Below are 18,874 nucleotides of genomic sequence, written 5' to 3'. Positions count from 1 at the left end.
TCTCTTGCTTGTTCAGTGGTCCATCAGTGAACTACATACCTTCTGCAGGAAAATATGAGTACACATAAGAGACCTGTTATAGGTCTCCCACATTAATTTGCCTATGTTTAGTCATATACCTTTGTGGTTTGGGTACTGAACAAGTTTAGTGGGATGGGAAGCACTGCTCGGAGTAATTTATAGCAGAAGAATATAATGAATATTCTGCATTATGATTTATGAGATTAATATTTTATGTGACATTTAATTTGAAAAAATTGATAATAATTAAATGATTTTATTTTTTCAATTTTTTTTCAAATTTTGCCACAATTCCTGGTAAAACTATTGGAGACCTATCTTGATTGTGAGCTGAAAACACCTGTACTTTTGGCATGTTATGAGCAGATACCTAAATACTGTATGATAAATATGTCTTGATTCGTATTGTGAAGAATAGGAAATACAATCAATATGACTAATTACAGTAAATGTGTCTATATTAACTATCCATATTCAGACCTGTGGAGACTATGGACCAAATAAACGTTATGATTCCTTTTTCAACTTAAAATGGAAAACTGGTTCAATATCTCACTTATGCAGAAACAAAATTAAAGGTGAATGTTACATATTTGTGAATCAGAAAATATATACCTTCTATTTGGAAATTCTAGTTGAAATTCATATCCTTGAATTTAGTCATGCAGTTAAATGTTCACATTTAAAAAAAGTCCTATTCAGAGTTGAGTATCAATATAAACTAGTTACTATAAGAAGCTTTGTAAAATTATTGGGGCTTCGAATTCCATGCTATCATGACAAATGTGCTTAGAAATCAGCCTTGATCCTAGGAAGTCAATGACCAGACTCTCATAAATGTCAGCTGGACTTTTTGCTAAAAATTATGTATTTGTAACACAGTAAAGCACTTGTATTATACACGAAAACAGAAAGAAAGAAAAAAAAAATGAAGAGAACAAAGAAAGAAAGGAGAGGAGAGGAGAGGAGAGGAGAGGAGAGGAGAGGAGAGGAGAGGAGAGGAGAGGAGAGGAGAGGAGAGGAGAGGAGAGGAGAGGAGAGGAGAGGAGAGGAGAGGAGAGGAGAGGAGAGGAGAGGAGAGGAGAGGAGAGGAGAGGAGAGGAGAGGAGAGGAGAGGAGAGGAGAGGAGAGGAGAGGAGAGGAGAGGAGAGGAGAGGAGAGGAGAGGAGAGGAGAGGAGAGGAGAGGAGAGGAGAGGAGAGGAGAGGAGAGGAGAGGAGAGGAGAGGAGAGGAGAGGAGAGGAGAGGAGAGAAAAAAAGAAAAACATTCATTCCAAATATATTAACAAGGAAAGAAAAAAAAAGAAAGAAAAAAAAAATAGCCTACTTTTTATTTTCCTTTCAGCATATCTATTATGTTTCAAATAAGCATTTTTCCCCACTCCTGGGGTTCTTAAATAACTTCTTCAAGTACTCCAGAGTAGTGTTGAAAAATCTATGAATAATGTTCAGATGAATTATATGTGTCAGAAACAAACACCTCAGCTGCAAGCACTTCTTCCCCAGAGACAACAAGTTAAAGCAAGGTAAACATCAATTCTACAGCTCTCACATCATCTTACCCAGGTATAGCCAAGTATGATCCTGCCACAATATCCTTAGAAAGTAAAATATTCACAGTTTATCAATAGTAGTCACAGTTTCACAGTTTGTGAATGTTAGTCCCTTAATCACTTTTCTTGGATTTTCTCCAGTAGCTTCATGTCTGTTGTACACTGAACACTGGTTTCTGGACACAGTGCTCCAGGTGGGTTTTTGCTAGTGCTGAGTAGTATCACCTCTCTTGACCTTCTTGCAACACTTACTTAACCCAAAACAAGAATACCACTAGCTTTCTTAGCAGCAAGGGCACATTGCTGAATCATGTTCAACTTGCTGTCTGGAAGGACCCCAAGGGACTTTCCTGCCAGGCTGCTTCACAGCGGGGTGGCCCTCAGCAAGTCCTGGTGTATGAGGTTGTTCCTCTTGCAGTGCACAATTTCGTACTTCTCTTTGTTAAACTTCATGAGCTTCCAGTCAGCCTGTATCTCCAGCAAGCCCATTTCTCCCATGCTGCCAGCCTCTGGAAGACAGCACAGCCCTCTTGTTTATCAAACACTACTCGTAGTTTTGTTTTGTTGGCAAATGTGCTGAGGTTACACTCTTCCCCATCATCCAGATCATTAATGAAAATGTTAAACAGGACTGGACACATTATTGACTTCTACGGTCAACCACTACTTACTGACCTCCAGACTTTGCACCACACTCTGAGCCTAGCCATTCAGCCACTTTTCTATTGACTGCATTTTGAGCCCACCCTGCCAGTATATATCAGCAGTTTTTCTATGAGAATCTAATGGGAGACAGTGTCAAAGGCCTTCCAGGTAGACAGGTACCTGTGTCCAGGTAGACAATGTCCACTGCTCTCCACTGATCTACCTGACTGGTCATTTCATCATAGGAGTGTTTTTAATTGGTCAGGCATGATTTCCCCTTGGCGAATCCATGCTGACTACATCTGATTATTTTCTTGTCCTTCAAGCACCTGGAAATGGTTTCCAGGATGAGCTGCTCCATCATCTTCCCCAGTATTGAGGTGAGGTTGATGTGTCCGTAGTTCCCTGTGTCCTCCTTGCCTTTCCTGAAGGCAGGAGTGACATTTGCTTTCCTACTTTTATTATTATTATTATTATTATTATTATTATTTTATTATTATTATTATTATTATTATTATTATTAATTTGTGTGTGTGTGTGTGTGTGTGTTTTGGCACTTCTCCCAGTCACCATGATCAATCAAAGATTGCCAAGAGTGGCCTCACATCTGCCAGCACACTCAGCAGTCATGGATGCAATCCTGTAATCCTGTCAGGGCTCAAGTATGTCCAATTTGCTTAAATCTTCCATGACCTGATCCTCTTCCACCAAGGGTACATCTTGCTCCAGCCTCTCCCCTGGTCTCTGGTTCTTGGGATTGCTGAGGAGCAATAGATGTCAACACAAGAAGGATGTCAGCGTAAGAAGGATGTTGATTCTTCAGCACAAGAAGGATGTGGGTCTGTTAGAGCAGGTCCAGAGGAGGGCCACAAAGATGATCAAGGGGCTGGAGCACCTCTCCTAGGAATAAAGGCTGAGAGAGCTGGGGATGTTCAGCCTAAAGAAAAGAAGGCTGTGGGGTGACTTCATTGTGGCTTTTCAGTACTTAAAGTGGTCTTGTAAAAAAGATGGAGGGAGACTCTGCTCAATCAGATAATGATAGGTCAAGGGGGAGGGGGGGTGCGTTTAAAGTAAGAGAGTGGAGATTTAGATTAGAGAATAGGAGGAAATTCTTCACTAAGAGAGCGGTGGGGGACTGCAACAGGTTGCCCAGAGAGGCTGAGGATGTCCCATCCCTGGAGGTGTTCAAGACCAGTTTAGATGAGGCCCTGGGCAACCTGATCTAGCGGGTGGTGTGCCTGCCTATGGCAGGGGGCTTGGAACTAGATGATCTAGATGAGGTCCCTTCCAACCTGAGCCATTTGATGATTATATGATTCAAAGCAAATAAGCCATTTAGTACCTCAGCCATTCCTATGCCCTATGTATCCATTTGTCCCATCTTGATGTGGGTCCATGTTTTTCTGTAGTCTTCTTTTTGTCACATGTACTTTTGTTCCTTTTGTACTTATAGAAGTTCTTCTTATTGTCTTAGACATCCCTGGACAGATTCAGTTCTAATTGGGCTTTGGCTTTCCTAACTTCATCCCTGGATCCTTGGACAATATTTCTCCCAGGTTACCTGTCCTTGCTTCCACCTTCTGTAGGATTCCTTTTTTCATTTGAGTTTGGCCAGGAGCTTCTTGTCTATCCATGTGGGCCTCCTGGTATTTTTTCCATGTTTGTTGTAAGGGACCTCTCCTGAGCTTGGAGGAGGTGATCCTTGACCATTAATCAGCTTAATCTTTGATTATTAACCAGACCTTGTTACCAGTAGAAAGAAATTAAGAATAAAGTGAAAAGGTTCTTATGTGTTCCATCAAGCACAGAACTTGTCACGAGAAAAAGCAAAATTTTTGCCTACTCTTTTAATTAAAAAGTTGAAGAGACACTGAGGTCTTATGTTTCTGTTTACTTAACAGCAAATATCTGTAATACTTTGGTGTAACTCTTCTCAAAAACACGAAAGAGGATAGGCAAAACTAGCCTTCATCTACTGGGCAAAGTTTTCCAAAATGTTTTAAAAACTAATGTTTCAGTGCTGGCATGGAAGAATCACTGAAAAAGTTCAGTGTCAAAAATTAAACGAAGGAGAAAAAGAGAAAAGCAAAAGCCGAAACAAAACCTCAAAGCAAAACAGAACAACAACAAAAATAAACTAGCAATGTTTCTTTTAAGAACACAGTAAAGGAAGTTTCAGCCAGGGAAATGCATTGGAAATGAGGAATTTGCATGAAGTTCACTGTTTGAAAAACAAAACTTGCAAGCTAAAACACTGCTAACAAAGTCTGTGAAAACATACCGTCTTCAAAGTCCTAAAAGTAATGATTACTTATCCAACAGTCTCACTGCCCGAGGAACTATATGGAATACCAGTCAAACAAACAAAACTGTAAACAGCTTCTGGAAATATATCACTCTTTTAAACAAACTCATTTAAAACAAACACAATCTGAAGTACTTAGGCATCTCCAAAAATATATCTTACTGTGAAAAAATCAGCAGTAAACGAAAAGCAAATTGAAAACCTATACATGATGCAGAGAAGAGACTGACACACCTTTCCATGACATTAACGATAAAGCCAAGTAAACTTTGTAAAAGGTTGAGAGGTCTTTGTATTTAATCTAGACAGTTAAGAGAGGTTAAAATACTGAACCAGACCATAGTAATGGTCACAGTTGGAGGTGTACTTGCTAAATAATTGTAGTTTCAAGTGGGTAGGCCATCTCCAAAGCTGACAATTTAATGGTTTCACTGTGGTCACTGAGTTTTAAAATTCCTAACAGTGGTAAGTTGTCTTGACTCTTTTCTGTTTTGAAATAAGAACCATATAATGTTCAATTGTGACAGATCAGCATCACGTTTACCAAGTGACAATGTAATGCCCAAGTCATTCAAAACAAGGCCTGTTCCATGCACAAACAGAAGCAGGTTAAGCAAAACATAATTAGTATTTGCTTGTCTTGCCTTAAGGCATAAGCACACTAAAACAGTACCACTGGAAACCTTACAAAATGCTTTTAGCTTTTTTGTTTGTTTGCTTGTTTGTTTGTGTAATGTTCTTCAGTCTTTTGGAACACAGTTAGGCGTAAATATATAAATTTACTTATATATATACACATAAACACGTAACTATATGTAAACACAGAGAGCATCACAGACCTGTGGTAGAGCTGCAAAGAGAAAGTAGAAGGAAGACACTTGTAAATAGTAAAATAAGCAAGGTAAGAATAGAGAATTGAGAACAAGCAGGGGGGTTGTGTGCTAGAAAAAGACTAAAAAGGGAAGGAGTCCAGCAAAAACATAAAAGGACCTGTTCTCCAAAATTATACAAATTATGTGAAGGGCAGATGAGATTATCACTTTTTCTCTGGGGAGAAGAACATAAAACATCGAGTTTGGGAGAGGAAAGCTAAGGAAGAAAGATGACCACTCCAGTTTCTGCTTTCCACCATCTCTGACACAAGCATATTTGCACCTTTGCTGGGTCAGCTGGCACTCACCATACTGTTGTTCCATTCTTTTCGTATCATTAATCTAGCCCATGGCCCTACATAAATGTGTGCTTTATGACTTTATATTGATTAGCTAAATCTATGTACAAACCATACCTGAACTAGTTGTGACAATCTTGTCACCCATCCCATAAAGACTTTATCCTGCATCAAGCAACAGACAGCAAACTCTGAGGCAGCAGATATATTTTCATGCAAATCAAGTGCTAAAGGAATCAGATGTTTGGAGGGTGAAAATAAACATAAACATAAGCAAGAATCAGTGTAATCACAGATGTCTGGTAATGTCCATGACAAAATTTCCTTATTTTATATCAAAACTACATAGTTTATCCAAATGCTTAAAACTTCAGAGGATTCTCATGTATAGTTATTATTACTTTGATGCCATCTGAGATGTACTTCAGTGGTAAATTTACATCACAGGTGTAAAAAAATGTTGCTATATAACACCCCTAATAAGTTACTGGATGTATTATCACAGAATCACAGAATGGCTGAGGATGGAAGGGACTTCTGTTCATCATCTAGTCCAACCTGCTGAGCAGGACCATAGAATCATAAAATCATAGAACAGCTCAGGTTGGAAGGGACCTTAAAGATCGTAGAATCATAGAATCCTTAAGGTTGGAAAACACCTCAAGATAGTCCAAGTCATGTCCCAGACCCTTCACCAGCTTTGTAGCCCTTCTCTGAAGATGCCCCAGGCCCTTGATGTCTTTCTTGCGGTGGTGAGCCCAAAACTGAACACAGTACTTGAGGTGCAGCCTCACCAGAGCAGAGTACAAGGGGACAACTACCTCCTTGGTCCTGCTGGATACACTATTCCTGACACAAGCCAGATGTTGTTGGCCTTCTTGGCCATCTAGGCACACTGCCAGCTAACTCCAACCCATCATCTAACTCCAACCCCCCGACATGCCACCCACTAGATCAGGATGACCATCCAAACTGGCGTTCAACACCTGTGGATGGGGCATCCACAACTTCTTCTGGCAACTTTTTCCAGTGCCTCACTACTCTTACAGTGAAGAATTTCTTCCTAATATCTAGTCTAAATATATCCTCTTTTAGTTTAAGACTATTAGCCCTTGTCCTATCATTATCTACCCAAGTAAAGAGTCCGTCTCCATCTTTTTTATAAGACCTCTTTCAGTATTGAAAGGCCACAATGAGGTTTCCCTGGAGCCTTCTCTTCTCCAGGCTGAACATCTCCAGATCTCTCAGCCTTTACTGATAGGAGAGGTGCTCCATCCTTGCTGGTCACACCTCTATTGATGCAGCCCAGGATGCAGTTGGCCTTCTGGGATGCAAGTGCACACTGCTGGCTCATGTTGAGCCTTTCATCCACTAGAACCCCCACGTCTCTTTCCACAGGGCTGGTCTCAGTGAGCTCTTCTCTCAGTCTGTATTCCTGTCTGGGATGGCCCTGACCCAGGTGCAGCACCTTACACTCAGACTTGCAGAACCTCATACGGTTCACGTGGGCCCACTTCTCCAGCCTGTCCAAGTTGCTTTGAGTGGCATCTCTTTCTTCTTTGGTATGACCTGCACCACTGAGCTTAGTGTCATTTGCAAACTTGCTGAGGGTGCACTCAATCCCATCGTCTATGTCATTGATGAAGATACTGGAAAGCACCGGTCCCAAAACAGACCCCTGCGGTACACTGCTCATCCTAGCCTCCTCCTAGACATGGTACTATTGACCACTACTCTCTGGCTGTGGCCATCAAGCCAATTCCTTATCTACCAGATGGTCCACCCTTCAAATTCATATCCTTCCAATTTAGAGATTAGGATGTCATGTGGGACCCTATCATAGGCCTTAGAAGTCCAGGTAGATGACATTGGTCAGTCTTCCTTTGTCAACTGATGCAGTCACTCCATCACAGAAGGCCACCAGATGGATCAGACACTATTAACCCTTGATGAAGCCACGCTGGCTGTCCCAGATCACCTCCTTCTCTTGCATGTGCCTTAACATTGCCTCCAGGATGATTTATTCTATGATCTTGCCAAGCACGGAGTTGACGCTCACCATCCTGTAGTTCCCTGGGTCTTCCTTTTTTACCCTTTTTTAAAAATGGTACTGATGTTTCCCTTTTTCAAGTCACCAGGGACTCTGCCTGACTGCCATGGTTTTTCAAATATGATGGAGAGTGGCTTGGAAACTACATCAGTCAATTCCCTCAGGACTCTGGTATACATGTCATAAGGCTCCATAAACCTGTAGTTGTTAAATTGCATCAGGAAGTCCCAAACTTGCTCTTCACTGACAGTGGGAGGGACTCTTCTCCCCCAGACCCCACCTAGAGGTTCATGGACTTGACAGATGTGGAATCACAGAATCACAGAATTGTAGGGGTTGGAAGGGACCTCGAAAGATCATCAGGTCCAACCCCCCTGCCCACGCAGGTTCCTTAGGGCAGGCTGCCCAGGTAGGTGTCCAGACAGGCCTTGAATATCTCCAGAGGAGACTCCACAACCTCCCTGGGCAGCCTGTTCCAGTGCTCCGTCACCCTCACTGTGAAGTTCTTTTGCATGTTGGTATGGAACTTCCTTGCACACCAAGGAAAATATCCTTAAAGAGTTATGAGCTCTGATAAGATTACCTGTCCCTAAGGACTGTGTCCCATGGAATCTCATCCACTAATTCTCTGAACAGCTGGAAGCTGGCTCTTCTGAAGTTCAGGGCCCTGGCTTTCCTCTTAGCCAGACCTGTATTCCTCGACATCACAAACTCAACCAGGGCATGGTCACTTCAACATAGGCTTCCTCCAATGGGCTTTTTAATGAGATTCTCTGCATTGGTGAACACTAGGTCTAGTAATGTTTCTCCTCTGGTTGGTTTGTATAATACCTAGAGCACATTCCTCTAATTCCTAGAGCACAAAAGAAGAGGAAATCCCTTACCTGCTATTATTTTCCAAATTCTTCTCTCATTTATCCTTTTCTCTCATTTGTCCTTATTTAACAGGTTCTACAGTGTAACAAAGATGCTTTGTGCCTTCTCAGTTCTCTTGGTTTATTCCCTTTCTAACATCCTATCAATTTCATTTTCATCAGCAGTTAAGTAAGCACAATATTAAAACTACCATATTTGTATGAAATCGAAAAAGAAGGAAAGAAATGAATAGGAGACAAATATATTGACCATATATAAAAACAATATACTTATTTTAAGTTATTTTAAAAATACTCATGTAGTTTCTTAAAATAGCAACTTGATTTATGAGAAAACCAAGTGAAATTGTGTGACTGCTGAATCTCCAATATTTAGCAGATCCTAAAAGATCATTAGCTGATGCATATGATTTGAAGATAGACAATAGGTACACATCTCCATCCGCTAAGGAAGAAATTTCTAAAAAGAGCAAAAAGTGAGGTGCAGGACAACCAGTCTTTCCTCAATCCCTAGGACAGGGATAGAGCAAATAATCCAGGAATCATTTCCACCAATACTAAGGAGCAGAAACTGATTAGGAGTAGTCATATTGGATTCATGAACAGGAATTCACACTTTGACAACCCAGTAACATTCTTCTGTGAGATTACTAGCTTGGTGGATGAGGGCACAGCATGCTCCAGTGAAGGCTGTGGGCCAACTGGCTAGGAAGCAGATCTGCAGAGAAGGACTTTGGGAGTCCTACTGGGCACTAAGTTAAATATAAGCCAGCAATGTGCCCTTGCAGCAAGAAGGCCAATTTCATCTGGACTGCGTTAGGAAGACCATTGCCAGCAAGTTGAGGGAGGTGACCTTTCATGTCTGCTCAGCACTTGTGAGAGCGATCTGCAGTGCTGCGTCCAGTTCAGTGCTCCTCAGTACAAGAGGGATATGGGCATATTGGAATGAGTCTAACAAGGAATTATGAAGATGATTAAAGGAGCATCTTTTTGTAAGAGGAGAGGAAGAGAGAGCTGTGACAGTTTAGCCTCGAGAAGGCTCAGGGGGAATTTTATGTATTTATATAAGATGGGAAGGAATAAAGAAGACATACCTTCCTTAGTGGTATCCAGTGAAAAAGCAATGGGCACAAACAGAAATACAGGAAATTCCAATTAGATAAAATGAAAAGCTTTTATTTTCTGTAATACTGATCAAACACTGGAACAAGCTGCCCCGAGAGGCTGTGGAGTCCCTCACCTTAGAGGTATTTAAAAACCATCTGGGCATGGCTCTGGGCAACCTGATGTAGTTGACCCTGCTTGAGCAAGGGGTTGGACTAGATGATCTCTAGAGGTGCCTTCAGATCTCAATCATTCTATGTTTTTATGGTGTTCAGAACATTAGTTAACACACAACAGATGAAATGGTGAATTAATATTATTGACCAGTATTTAGCACCACTGTAACTAAGTTAGAGCTCTACTGAAACCACAGTAACACTATTTAGTGCAGAAGGATGTACAATCTAAAAGTACAGGCTGAAATTTGATTATTTGATTTTATTATTTGATTAAGTAACATATCAGTAACTTGCACTAGTTACTTAGATCTTGAACTATAATAGAACTTTAACTTTTTCTACTCTTGAATAATATTAAAATTTCAAACATATTTAATTACTTTCCTTTTAGACTACTTTTTCTTTCCTTAATAATATTTGCACTTCAACCAGGAGAGATTTGGAAAACAAAATATAGCATCAGTGTAGTTCATTCCTGAGATATATGATACTACCTTATTTCCAACTCAACAGAAGCTACGCTGTTCTATAGACAGTTACTTTTATTTTTTTTTGGTCTAATTTCTATTTTTTCAAACGTCACAAATTTTCAAAAAATCTCCTCAATTCAGGAGAAAAAAATGTGGCAAAAAAAAATTCTGGAGCTACATTTTTGATTCAGTTATCAGAAATCCTAGACACTGAATCAAACACTCCCTTTCCCTCAAGGTAACCCGGTTCAATGAAAATGTCAGAGGCTGTATTCTCCTGGAGGCCTGTCTGAATGCTGACAAAGTTCTTTTCCAATTTCCTTGAAAATGGATTTGGGAAACATTTATTAGTTCTTTGAGAAGTGTTTGTAATTACTTTTTCTTTGCTCTTCAGTGTATGCCTGTAGGCTGTTTTGCACACACTGTCTACTGTCATTCTGTGCAATGTGCTTTGACAGTAGATATTAAGTCTCCAAAACAATAAAAAGTGTAGATGTACTTTGTTATCCTAATCCATGCAAAATTGCTACACATGATTTTGTGAATTCCTTCAGATCAAATTCTACAAAAGTAGTAACTAATGTTTAGTGTAAATATGGCCTTACTTACATAGTTTATAATTTTAATTTTACTTACACCATACTACATAGTGCTTAAAGACTAGATTCTGGTAGCTTTAAACTCCTTAGGCACTAATCTAATAGTGACAATTTTTACTACAGAATATCAACACTGGGTTCAAGTTTGATCAGGGCAGTGCTTTAGAAGTAATTCTTTACTCCCACTTAGCAATTCAGTTCACATTTTGGAAATTCTGGAGCACAAGAATTGGATTCTTTATAGGAAAAAAATAAAAAAAAATAATAAATAATAATAAAATGCTCAGGACTATGTTGAAGGCAATACAGTCACTAATAGGCATTCAATCAATGGTACCAGACTAGAGTGAGTCTAAAATAAAATTGTCAAAATACTAGCGGAAAGTTTATTATTGATCAGTACTTCTTTGCCATACAGATCTGCTCTTTTCTTACTGCACTATTTGGTAGCATAAATATAACTATACACCTAACCTGAGTGTTTCCATGGTGCATCACACCTGCATGAAATTAAACTACATTTGAAACTTTATGGATGAGAAACCCTAACTGGCGTTCAGTTTTTATCAACATTGTTTCCATTATCCATGTTAAAGAAACAGGTACAAGGACAAATTTCAGAGGCAAATTCTGTGACTGTATTTACTTCACTGCTGATTTGAGGGTATTTCACTTCTTTCCATGCCTCTAAATTACTATTTTGACTTTTTTTTTTTTTTTTTTTTTTTTTTTTTTTTCAGGAAGATAGCTCATTTGTTTTATTTGCTGAAATCTGTTTCGTTTTAAATGTTCATTCATTTAAGAATTCTCTTTTGGCTTGCAATCTGCATATAAGAAATGACTCTGTGAACACACATTGTAAACAGTTTTCACAGAGGTTATATACAGTAGACTCACCACAAATTCTCCTCTCAAACTGTAAAGCCAAAAGACTAATTTTGAAATACCCAAGATATACATGTAAACATGAGCATTTTCTAAAATACAGGATCTATTTGGTTCTAGGATGTTATAAATATGTTGTTTAATATAGACTGGTCACCTCTTTAGTGTACATCCATCTCTTCCTTGTCCCAGTGAAGCAGTTGGAATCAGCAGTAAACCAGAAGTGAACAGAAGCCAGGTCTTTTAGTCCAGCATCATCTGTCACCACCTTCCTGGAAAAAAAAAAAAACTATTTGAATTCATCATAAACAGAGAATTCTTCCAATGTTCATTATTGATTATGCACCATTACTGAGAATGAATGAAACTGTTGTTCATCCCAGCAGGAAAAGGGTAATGATCAATTAAGTATATGGATGACTGTGAAAACCAATATTTAATGGTGAGTATGGCTGAGCGAAGTGTACGCTAATCTAAAGTCCTTCTCTATTCAGAAAAGCCTGCAGGAATGTCTATGACATTCATTTGATTTGAATGTGAGCTAAATCTATGCACACAAATAATACATCCAAAAGTATTTTTTCTTAAAAAATAAAATAAAATAAAATAAAATAAAATAAAATAAAATAAAATAAAATAAAATAAAATAAAATAAAATAAAATAAAAAGACTTTGAATACAAAATATTTGATAGTTAAATTTTTTAAAAAAATAAAACTGTAGAAGTTAAAGAAAAATCAACCCTATGGCACCTCTGTAGCCTCTAACGTATGCATTAGACTTTGTGGGCTGAACAGAACAGTACTGAAGCATGAAGAATTTAACTGAATGAAGTTACATTTAATTCAACTATATTGAAGACAGAAATTGCTCACTTCATTTGAAAAAGTAATTGGTTCTTAATAAGTACAGATCATTTATCTGTCCATCTTAAGGTTCTGCATGACATCAAGAAGCATAGATTCTAATAAACTATCTTAAGATCTGGTCAGTCAAATGTACTTACTACAACTATTGTTTGCTTAGTGAATTCCAGTATCTCCCACCACAAAACAATGGGAAAAAAATAAGGAAGAGAAGTTACCATGGATATAAACATATAGTTTATCAACATTCAAAGTAACACTTTAAAAATAGCCTATTAGAAAGAATTAGGACATTGTTCTCAATAACAAGGAATAAGACAACATTAAATTTGCCTATCTGTTAAAATTGGATCCACTGTAAGCCCATCAATGGATTTAATCAGACAATGAGATGTTCTGTAAAGTCTCCTGTACTCTGCTGTGCCTGTAGAAGCACGTTTCAGTAATTGTTCCTACTGCCCTTTGTACCTAGTAAATGAATGATGAATAGTTATTAGAAGTATGGCTCAGTAGGATTATTTATGTGACATATTTCAGAAAATATGTTTAATTAAAAATCAGCAATGCAATTATGACTATCATAAATGAAATAACAAAAGCAATATCAAACAGTTAATTAGATTTTTATTATTATTTTCTCTCATAAATGAAGTCAAGGTTTTCATATGCATACATAAAATCCTTCATTTGAGTTACTTGACTTATTATATAGGTGTCAGCAAAAAATATTAACTGAAATATATGGGAAAAACAGCTTTCACTGAACATCACTTTTGGGAATTAATAATCACTCAGTTGTGTACCTCCTGCCCAGGTCATCCTGGGTCAACTCACTATCCTACTCCTCGCTGCCCATGCTGCTGGACCTGGAAGCCATATGCTGGTCACACGATCAATTTCCCACCTCTCTTAACCCCACAGAACAATTTTCCTGCCACTGCTACAAACAACTTCCTCATGCCATCCTGGGACTGGATAGCAGCTCAGCCTCTGCCTTCCTGATCACCCTGGAAGCACATCAGGGCCAGAAAACCCCTCCCACATCTCCCCTCTCAGAGGCTGCCAGTTGTTTTCAGCCTCCATTTTAGGGTGCTATTTCCATGGCAGGCACCATTTTGTTGCCAAGGCTACCATTTCTTGACGATGAACTTAGAACATCCATTAATTGGCTAGCTAGTCTTTAGGCACAGCAAGCTGCTATCTTTCCCCAAAGTGGTTTATGTTGTCATGAGAAGCACAATTTAGTTAGTCATGTGCTATGTGTGCTTAGCCTGTATGTAAGTTGTCTTTCAACCACTCCCATTTTACCACTCAGTGATCGCTGAGAAGTAAAAAGTGTCGATTTAAATTGCCTGTAAAATGGCTTTATTTTTGATGTGTCTGCCTCACCACACATTTCAGTGTCATTAGCGAACTTGGTGAGGGTACTTTCAATCTCACCACCCAGGTCATTTATGAAAATGCTGAACAGCGTGGCTCCCAGTGTGGGAACGGGCTGTCAGCCTGAGCAAAAACCCTGAGTGCAGTCTGCCAGACAGCTTCCTACCTGTCTCACAGACCACAGAGCCATTCTGTGGGAAACAGTGTCAAATGCTTTGCTGAAGTTCAGGTAAACCACTGCTCTATGTCCATAGAAGAAGGTGACATGACCAGTCAGGCATGATTTGCTGTTGGTAAATCTGTTGACTTTGCTTGATCAGCTGTTTTGTTTGGCATTTCTTCTGTTAAACCTTCCCTTTCCATGTAGTCTGTAATATAAGCAATGATGTGGCTTTTGAAATGATTTAAAAAATAAAAATAAAGAATTTCCACATTCATTTTTCACTCATCACCAGTTCTTATGAGCTACAAGATGTATTCTGAAAAAAGCTCCTAATATGATCCATATTTCTCATATTAACTGGTCTTTAAAATGTAAATCAATAACATGTAAATATGTATTTCAAAATAAATCCAGAGAATGCAAGAGAATTGGAGAAGCAATATTTTAGATATATACTATGTTTTGTTTTGTTTTGTTATTTCTAATTACACTTACATTATGCTCTAAATTATTTGTCTCATCATAATGATATGGCAATCTAAATGTTAAAAGCAAAGGAACAAGGAAACAAACAAAAAACACAAGCAAAACAAAACAAACCAAATAAACAACCCCCCCATTTTTCCTATCAAATTAAACATTTATTGTAATGACATACCTTTTCAAGTATTTATTCAAAGCTGATAAGCTGCATAAATTTTTTACAAGCCATTTTCTGCACCAGCTAACTGCAATGAGAAATTGACAGTGCAGCAGTGGTATTCCTTACACAAAAATACACACTAATCATTAGAAAAAAGAACTGGTTTCTATGGTTAGGTATGCAAACAGGAATCTGCAGATCTATACACACTGCTTTCAGAATTGAACTACGAAGAGCTATGTGTCTTTCAAATCATACATTCTGCTCCAAACACTGGCAGTGCAAACACTGAGCTCAGTAGACAGCAGCAGGCAGCAGCAGGCAGTACACTGCATCTGGACCATATTTCTCCATACAGTGCAATCCCATGATCTTTAATGTATTAGACCCACCACTGGCCTACAGGCTACTGCACCCCAAGTCACACGGTTGCCTGTTAGGAAGACGGTATTACAGCTGTTGAAATAAGTCATTTAAGTGTAAGACAGGCTAGGTCAAGTAATTATAGTGCCTGCTCATACAGTAGATTGTTTGTTCCCATTAAAAGGGCTATGAGTTAAAGCCAGTACAGATGACTGGCCATACTTTAAGAGGACGTTGCAACTATAATACACATATACATGTCAGCTAGAGATCTCTGTGAGGGGAGTATTTAAATTCACCAAGCCACTTAATATTAAAAAATAATAATAATAATTCTTAAATTTGTTCATTATCAACACACTTTCTGCTAGTGACTGGCTCTTGATGTACTTACATCCCTACAAACACAAAGATGACCATTTTTGACACTCACATTCTAAATTAGCTCTGTGTTTACAATACCACAGAGTTAATGCTGTATAATTAGCACTCATCTCTATGTAGCACTGATATATATGTCATTGCATATTATTCATCAGTATTAAGGTGATTGGAAAAGCTGGGAAAGTTGGAAGAGAAATGGGTTGTCTTTCTATTCCATCCCTCCTTGCTTATTGCTGATTTACTATGCTGCTAGTCTCTCTCTTAAAGGGGATCTTTCCTACTGCTTTCCTACTGTGGATACTGCTTAACTTGGGTTTGGTTGCATTAACCATCCTTCTCAAAATATGTTACTATTTTCCATAGCAATATTAACTTTTTTTTTTTTTTTTCAAAAAGGTCAATGACAAGAGTTCAGTGATGGAAAGCAAAATATTAACAAAGTAAGCAATGATTAGAAAGTCCAACTCTCTCTCTCTCTCTCTCTTTTTTTTTTTTTCCCAGTCCTTTTTGTTTAATTCAGAAATTAATAAACTGTTGTTAGACATTTTATGGAAATAAAAAATAAAAAATCAAGCAATCCTAAATTAAGAGTCCTTGCAATATCATTAGATATGCAGGTAGTCCATGCAAACCTTTGAATGTCTTTTTTTTCCAGTTCTGGATCAGAGACATCAGAGCTATCCAAGCTCTGAACTCTAATTTTTAGAGTTTATTTAGTCAAGAATCTGAGTCAATTTATAGTAGATATTACTTTCCCAATATTATGGCATAAATAATCCGGATGGAACCTCTGCACTACTTCTTTGTCATGAATGTCCACATGAAAGAAAGACTGTCACAAGAAACTGTTTATAAACTGATGCAAATTGGGTTGAGTTACAGAATACAGTTCCAGCTTTTCCCCTTACACCAGCACTGTCATACTCAGAAACAAGTTTCTCTGGGGCCTGATACCAAGTCATGATACATTAGAATAACAAATGATACATTAGAATAACAAATTGTGTTTATTTGTCCCATTAACTAATCATTATTTTAACATGTTAGAAAAAACCAATCAAATCAGAAATCTTTTTTTTTTTTTTTTCTCTCTTTCATACTATTAAAAATGTTTGCTTAAATGATTTATTTCCAAAATATATTTTATTGGGGGAAAAAAAATACCTGGGGGCATTGGTATAGCAAATAGTATCTATATTTGTAATGGAAAATAAAAGCTTCTTCTTATCCCTTTATGATGTTTGCTCTGCCAAACTTATGTTACATTTTTATAACCTAGTGAACACTTCTATTGATGTAAATACTTACAGTCACTTAAAAACCAGTGGTTTGTAAAACTAAAACCTGTCCACTAGCATGTTCTTCCTGTGCTGTTCACTCACTTTAGAACAGAACTTAGTATAGAATTTAGAACAGAAATTAGCATAGAATCATAGAATCACAGAGTGTTTTGGATTGGAAGTGACCTTAAAGATCATCTTGTTCCAACCCCCCTGCTGCGGGCACAGACATCTTCTACTAGACCAGGTTGCTCAAAGCCCCATCCAACCTGGCCGTAAACACTTCCAGGGATGGGGCATACACAGCTTCTCTGGACAATCTGTTCCAGTGCCTCACCACCCTCTCAGTGAAGAATTTATTCCAAATAACTAATCTCCTTTAGTTTAAAGCCATATCTCCTTGTCCTATCACTACACTCCCTGACAAAGATTCCCACCCCAGCTTTCCTGTAAGCCCCTTTTAGGTGCTGGAGGGCCACCATTAATGTTTCCCTGGAGCCTTCTCTCTCCAGGCTACAAGACCCTACCTACAACCCTACCTCCCGCAGCCTGTCTTCATAGGAGAGGTGCTCCAGACCTCCGATTGGACTGTGCTGTCCTGTAGACCTATGTAAATTTATATCAGCAAGCTCAGGCATATCAATAAATGTCTTCCATTTGAAGCTGTGACAGGTCCAGATTGAGCTATTCCTCTCTACATGTCTGACCTCTGATCTGATTCTTCCTTATCTTGGCTTATTTGAGAGATGAGGAAACCCAGAGATCAGAGATCACAAAAAGCACTGTAAGGTGTATGGCAGTGACCACCTTGAAGAAGATTATGGGAGATAATATTGGCTAACAAAGTGGATTAATAGTCTTCTAGTTTACCCTAGTCTCTATGTTAATGCAGATGATTACTTGTTATTGATTCTTAGGTGAGTTTACCATTTCCATAACTAAGTTACAACTTAGTGTGTGACTATCCACTGTAGGGGACTGTACTGCTAGCCTAAACACTGCTTGAAGATCATTTAAATAATCTCTTATATATCTAGTCTGTACAGCAATAAAGTGCACTTAAATGTGCTACATGTTAAACAAAGATGACATCAGATAAGGGAATATAGTCTGGGAGATGGTCTTGGGGAAAAAGGAATTTCAATAACATTCAGCTTTTGTTCCTTGCCTAGAATTCCCAGTATTTCATTTCTTCCTATCTAATAAAGATAAAGTAGCTAAGAGCTGAACCAGGGAAATCCATTGTGCATTCACCTTAACTTCATGCCAATGATTTTTTTACTATTATTTTTTAAATTGAGCAGAAATTTAAAATTTAAGTGAATGTTCTACAGTAGTCTGTAAAACATCAACCAATTAAGATATCATTCCATACATGAGCACTCTGTACTCTGCCTGATAATTTATCCAATCAATTATTATCATGTACTATTATTATTATATTTATTTTTATATTTATTTTATTTTTATTTCTTGTTGTTGTTGCAATGCAAGGTTTTAGGTTTGCTTCTAAAACTTGTTCTTGAACATCAAGGCAGGATAGAAAGGAGTTTTCATCATTGTTGTGCTTGCTGTGTTGATTTGTTTCTTTCTACTAAAAAACAGCAATCAAACAAGCAAACAAACAATGAAATAAAGACCAAACACACTATTGTGAAGCATTTGTTTGTTGATGTTGTTTCTTTTAAAAAGCAAGTGCAATGCTAAGCTGATAATGCTAAATGTTTTTTTAATGAAACTTCAGACCTGACCTTGTACAGTACCTGACCTCGCTGATCATTGCCTAGGGCAGGTATATGTTTGCTGAATTTTAATTGTTCAAATAGGTGAGGGATCTAGCACATTTTTTAGTTTGCCTACGGAAATACTGACTTTTCACCCATAGTGAAATATATTTGCTTTATAATTTAGCAACTTCTTGTAGCAGGCAGAACCATCA

General features: G+C 38.1%; 1 long non-coding RNA gene across 1 annotated transcript in view; it reads right to left on the bottom strand.

Annotated features, from left to right (window-relative positions):
• The window catches only part of LOC137859987 (uncharacterized), a 69,400-nt gene extending 67,523 nt beyond the window's left edge, over positions 1-1,877 (bottom strand). Inside the window, exon 1 of the long non-coding RNA XR_011098703.1 lies at positions 1,583-1,877. This is a non-coding gene — a long non-coding RNA (uncharacterized lncRNA). The remainder of the gene's footprint in view (positions 1-1,582) is intronic.
• Positions 1,878-18,874: the final 16,997 nt, after the last annotated feature.

Source organism: Anas acuta, chromosome 8 (genome assembly GCF_963932015.1).
Source record: "Anas acuta chromosome 8, bAnaAcu1.1, whole genome shotgun sequence".
NCBI lineage: Eukaryota > Metazoa > Chordata > Aves > Anseriformes > Anatidae > Anas > Anas acuta.
This window is presented reverse-complemented; position numbering and strand designations above follow the sequence as displayed.